The sequence below is a fragment of the Chlamydotis macqueenii genome, chromosome 11, assembly GCF_036417535.1.
Source record: "Chlamydotis macqueenii isolate bChlMac1 chromosome 11, bChlMac1.mat, whole genome shotgun sequence".
Classification (NCBI taxonomy): Eukaryota; Metazoa; Chordata; class Aves; order Otidiformes; family Otididae; genus Chlamydotis; species Chlamydotis macqueenii.
The window spans coordinates 760723-766742 of record NC_141566.1 but is presented as its reverse complement, the minus strand read 5'-3'; the positions used below and the strand labels follow the sequence as shown (position 1 = coordinate 766742).

General features: G+C 64.3%; 1 long non-coding RNA gene across 1 annotated transcript; it reads right to left on the bottom strand.

Annotated features, from left to right (window-relative positions):
* Window positions 1–279: 279 nt before the first annotated feature.
* On the bottom strand, window positions 280–4175 carry LOC147599328 (uncharacterized). The gene is made up of 2 exons (XR_015259642.1): window positions 4070–4175; window positions 280–936 (listed from the first exon to the last, which is right to left on the bottom strand). It is a non-coding gene; the product is annotated as an uncharacterized LOC147599328 (long non-coding RNA).
* Between the last annotated feature and the right edge of the window lie 1845 nt (window positions 4176–6020).

Genomic DNA, 6020 nt, shown 5'->3' with positions numbered 1-6020 from the left:
GTCCAGGGTATGTAATGAAGAGACTTCGGCTGTCTCCCACCTTGCATCAACACGTTGCGTTGAACTACGAAGTCGGGATGGGCCCCGTGGGCCTGGCTCACCCTCCACCAGCAGACACGAGGAGAAACAACAGCATCACGGGGCTGTCGCACAGGCCACTGCAAAGCTGCCCCTCGGTGCCTGCATACCCCTTCCTGCTTGGTCCTTTCTCTCTAGACGAGGGCTTTCCCTCCGAAAGCGCTGGAAAGATGGGTTCACAGCCAAAAGCATTGCTCATAATTCAAAATGCTCAAAACCAGAGTTTATTGCCTTGGGGAAACAGCTAGCAAGTCCCCGGGGAAAGACATAAATGTCTTGTGGAATATTTGTACATTCTTTCAAATGCCACCAAAAATAAGACATTCCTGGTACTTGCTGTGACTGCCAAAGCCGACTGGAGGGCAGAGAAGCCCTGCAGAGTGGAGAGGATGAGGAGGGGAAGCGCCCACGAGCGCGTGCATGTGTGCAGGCACACACGTGCCTGAGGGAAGCTCAGGACTTGCGCCACTCACGTTCCCCCCCAGACCGCTGCCTGCTGCTGCCATGGGGATGAGGGGAGATGGGATGGCTCTCACTGGCTCCCGCATCCCCCACAACCCCTCAGCTGCCCCATGACCCCTCCTGACCCGGGACAACCCTGCCATGGTCTTAGAATCACCTGTATCCTGTGTCCCGCCATGCCCACCGGCTCCCAAACCCCAGTGACGCCCCGTGTCCTCTTCGTTCCACCGGCCAGCTGGGCCAGGGTCACCACCTCCTGCACGCTGCACTGGGTTCGTTTCACCTGGAGCACAGCAAGGCGGAATGGGGTGACGTTCCTATGGCATGGGAATGCCAGCAGGCGAGAGCAGGGGAATAACCTCCTCCAGTGCACGGGAACAAGGTGAGAGTCACAGGCTGGAAATTAAGGCGGAGGAGGGAAAATGTGAGAAGCTCTGGGCAGAGGAGAGGGGGGCACCCGTCCGCAGCGTGGCCCCGCAGGGTGGCTTGTCACCGCAGGCACCCCGGGATGCGTTCTTCACTGCAGTATGCTGTGTCTAATTGCAGCCACGGACTTCATACCCCCAGCACAAGGAATTCTTTCTCACCAGAGGAAAACACAGCCTATTTTACATTTCCAAAAAACCGCTGAGAACTGCCCAAACCACCGGCGTGGCTTCGTCCCTGCTCGGCCTCTAGGCAAAGCCTCACTGGGTCTTTCCAGAGGCTTCCCCCAGTTTCAGGCCATGGGCAGAAGTCAGCCAACTCCAAAACCCAATTTCCAAACAGAGCTGTGCCCCGCTGCCTGCCCCCGGCTTGTTCCGAGCTCTGCCGGACCAGCCAGCGGCAAGCCCACGCCCCTGGGTGGCCGTGATTATTTCATGACACCCTCCTCAGTGCCCCCCTGAAGCCCCTGCCACCCTTGTGCCGTGCACCTCACAGAGCCGGGGGCTGTTTAACGATGCCAGCGGACGCAGCACCGAGATGCTGTGCTGTCGTTTCACCCCCTCGCTGTGAGGCTTCATTCCCAGGCTTGCGCCGACCCCGTGGGAAAGCCAATTTGACTTTAACCCCTTCCAAATGAGCTGAAAAGCCTTGCATGGAAATAATGGGTCGTCCTCCGGCCTAGCTGGAAGAGCCCTTGGAGTGCCGGCAGCGAGCCCGGGGGTCGCTCCCCAGGGCTGCCCGAGTCCCCGTGCCAGAGCAAGGGCAGCGCGTGGAAACCCACGTGCGAGCAGCTCCTCGGCCGGGGCCTGTCAGGGCATTTTAGATGATTTGCTGGAGCGTTACACAAAGAGGAAAACATCCGAGGCTCGCGGCGGGCTGCGTGACTCACCGTCGCCCAGGGAGGAAGGGCTCCCTCGCCGCTTATGCAAGCACCAGCAGCTGCTGGGGCTGCCCGAGCCCTTGGTGGGAGCGCCGCGCCCCAGCAAAGCCCACCCGCTTCAGGGCACGATGCGGGTGCTGGGGACAACGCGGCTCGCAGGTTTCTGCAGAGCTCTGGGTTCTGCTGGCCCAGCCTTGGGGACAGCAGGGCTGTGCCACGGCCCCCGTGCCGTGGGCCCCCAAAGCAGTTCAGGGGGAAGGTGCTCCCCTCACTGGACCCAGGGCAGGAGGAGGTGTCTGAACAGGGGATTCGCAGGGTGGGGGCAGAGGATGAGACCTGGGCTAGGAAAGGCTGGCTGTGTGAAAAGCTCCAGGAAAGCTTGGCAAGGGGATTTTTGGTTTGTGGGTTGGTTTTTTTTTTTATTTCCCCCTGCAAAGCCCTGGTTTCCCACCATCTGGATTGCTGCCTTCAGGAGAGCGGGCACGAGGCCGGCCACGCCAAGGTTACACCGTCTCACTGGATGGAGCTGGGAGAGAAGGAGCTGGCGAGTGGGCAGGGCAGAGCCAGGCAGAGCTCTGGGGAATAGTCTGTGGCCCCCCGCACGAGGAGGGGCAGGGCAAGGGGCTGGGGGGCATCACACCCACATTTGCAGTCAGTGGGGCAGGGTCCCCTCTCTCCATTCACCCCATCCCTGCCTGACCCCATCCTCACCAGGGCAGCTGGGTTCCAGGAGAGCACGGGCTTGACGAGACCCCCGAAACAGGGTGGCAGCAGCCGGGGACACCCACAGCCCCCCTCCTCTGCCGGCTGCAGAGCTGGAGCTCAGGCAGACATGAAGCCCAGAGCAGAGCTGCATCCATCCCCATGGCCCCGTGCACTCCACTCCACACCACGACAAGCAGCCGCAGGATGTCCTGTCCCCCTGGACGGCGGAGACCCCTTGCCAGGCAGCAAAGCCCAGCTGGGTTCCCGTCCCTCCGCGCCTGGAGCTGTGGAGCAGGGCCCCGGCAGGAAGGCAGAGCTGCTGTCATCCAGCCCTGGACGCTGCCCTCGTATCCCAGGGGCCCTGCCACGCTCGGGATGCGGCAGCTGTTTGTGGGACGCTGGCAAAAGCAGGACAAGGTGGGCCAGCAGCCCCCGCGCCGGGTACGAGGATGCAGGCAGCAACATCCCCGTCCCACCGTAGCGTTCATGTTCCCGCTCAGGCAGTAGAGGGGGGATGAGCTGCCCCCCCAGCCACGCGTGGCCCCCCCGGGCTGCCCAGCCGTCCCCCCCGCCTGGCTGGCAGCTGACGTCAGGCAGCAGATGCATCCTGTGCCCAGCAGCCTGGAGAGGGGGTGGCACCGGCGGGGGCCTGCAAATACCAGGGTTGCTGACGGCGCTGGTTATTCTTAGCACCCCGCGGAGGCGCAGGGGGGTCCAACCTGGCAGCGGGGCCGGCAGCCGGCGGGCTCCCCTGGAGCAGATGGCCCGGCTACAGAGACCGGCTGCCTCCCAGGCACCGACGGGGCAGGGATGGGGAACGCGGCACGGCCAGAACGCGCCCGGAGCCCTGACTGTGCCCACCCGGCTGCAGAGGGAGCTGCAAGGAGAGGGGGCGGCTCTGGAGCACCCTGAGACCAGGATGGGGTGCAATCGTGCAATCTCCTCCCCCAAAGCCACTCGGGGAGGGTCGCCCCAAAATGCACATTGGGAAGATGGGCTGGACAGACGGCACAGGGCTTGGGTCTCCCTGCAAAGAGGAGGAGCCGCCCAGCCCACGGCTGGCACAGAGCTGGCTGAGTCCGGGACCCTCCACCGCCCCGCACGTTTCCCCCTGCGCTCTGCTCCCCTTCCCAGCCCATCTCCCCCTCCAGCCCGGGGGGCTGCAGGAGAAGCAGGGGCAGGGCTGGGCTCCCTGCACTGGGCTGGGAGCAGAGCAGAGCACTCCACATTTCGGACAGGAGTAGGGAATCCCGTTCAGAGCCGATGTGGAGTCCGCGTGTGCCACGCTCTGGCCTCGGCCGTCCCCCGCTCTCCAAATCTGTACGGCCCTGAGCGATTCCTCACCCCTCCGCCTTATCGGCCCGCGCGGCCCTGACTCGGAGCCGGCAGCGTCTGGGGCGCGGGGCGGCCGGGTGCCCTTGAGGCCGGGTGTGCGGAGCTGCAGGCGGAAACCAGCACTGTCCCAGTCCCCAGAACAGCAGGACCCAGAAAGGCCCGAGCTAAACATAGGAAACCTACTTTTCAGCTGCCGCCGCCGACGGCGGGGCCGGATGTCTGCTCCCGGCAGATAGCCCGCTCCCATCACGTGGCTCCAGGACCTGGGGCTTTAGGAGCCCGTCGCGGCTTGCCAGGCTTGTGGCGGCCCGTGGCACGCGCCGGAGGAGGATGAGGAGCTGACGGCCGGAGGCAGCGGGGCTGCAGCGGGGCTGCTGCGGGGCAGAAAAGAGGGGCCCGGCCCCGGGCGCGGGCGGGGGTCCGACCTGTCCTTCCCCCCTGTGCCCACGGGATGGCAGCAGCCTCCCGCGGCGCCTGGGGGCGCCCGCCCCACAGAGCCCGCTGTGGGGCACAGCTCTGCCCGGGGCCGCTGCCCCCAGCCTGCGAGGGGCGGGAGGGAAGAAACCGCGGCGCCCTCCGGCTCCCGTGGGCCCTGGCAGCGGGGGGGTCACCCAGGAACACACTGCCAGCGGTGGGGTCACCCAGGGACCCCCGTGCCAGCCCCACTGCCAGGCTGTGCCGGAGCTGCTGACACACCCCGTGCGGGGCAGATCACCGAGGCTCAGTTTCTGTCCCCGCCATGGGGCTCAACCCCTCAGCAACCCCTGGAAGGGGGTGAGGAAGCACCTTGAAAACACCTTGAAAACTGTCCTCAGCACCCACCAGTGCCGCAGAGAGGGGATGCCCCGCAGCAGCCTGTGGGCCAACTCTCCTTCAGGAATTCCCCTGGTCCCAGCATTAGCCCAGGGCCACCAGTCACCCCCACCCCACGCCGGGACCCTCTGCTAGTGCCACGTCGGCTGGCATGGCCCGATCCTGGCCCGTCTGTGGGGCTGCTGGGGTGAAACACGAAAAGCGCTGCCCAGAGGCCTCCTTGGCCACTTTTACAGCTGTTTATCTGTGGCAGACATTGTCTTGTGCCTGCCTTGGTTACTAATGGACTGGAAAGTACTTCATCCTCATGTGATGCGAGTGCATCTTCCTCCTTCTTGCCAAATAGGGAACAGAAATGTTTATTGAACACTTCTGCCTTTTTTTTTCAGCAGCATTAGCTGCCCTATTAACATCTCATGCGAGCGCCGCTCTGCCGCCAGGATCCCTGTTGTCCTGGTGCTTTTCGTGGTTTTGCCTTGCCGGATTTTGACCTGGTTTATCTCTTCTTATCAATTCTGTGCACTTCAGACCTGCTGTTGTCCTCTGATTGCTGCTTTCTGCAGCTCCTTCTATCAACCCATTTGCAATCCCTTGGTGCAGACTTCCTCCCGCTGCCTTCACCTCCCCTCCTGCCCGTGGTGGGCTTTTAAAAAATCCTGCCCACTCCTTCCCTCGGTCAGCTCAGCTGCCTCTCAGATCTTTGGCCAGCCCTTCTTCAGCAGCTGCGGGTCACGTTCTCCAGATGTTTTCCTCTCTGAAGGAAGGGGTGAGGGATCTCGCAGCCGGCCCAAAGGGTTCATCGGCCGGCAGCGATGGCGGCCCAGCACAGCTTCCACCCCGCACGCCACCAGCCCTCTCACCCTGTTTCTGCATGCGCTCCTTAGCTGGGCCCTGGGCGCTCCCGTTCCCTGTGCCAGCCCAGCCATCCCACATCTCTGCCGGTTGTGTCCCGTGTCCCAGCACGATGTGCCCCGGCCGCCCTCAGCCAGCCGTGGAGAGGAGTGCGGCTGGCTGGCGGGAGAGGTGCTGCCGGCGGGGTGCGGGAGTGCCGGGGAAGCCACCTTTCCCCTCTCCGCAGAAATGCCCGCTTGCCCCCAGCGCCCCCAGAGCCCCCAGCGCCCCCAGGCAAACCACGGCTTCTCCCCACGTCCCTGGCCGCCCCAGCTCTGGCTCCCCGCGTCCCATCCGCTCTTTTCTGGGGCTCTGGGCTGGGCGGCTCCCAACCACTGGTGCCGGGTTTCTCCACCACCCCGGGGGCTTCTCTTCCCCTTTTCTCCCTCTAGTCCGGAGCCTGACCGGCTTTGCCGAGGCCTCGGAGGCT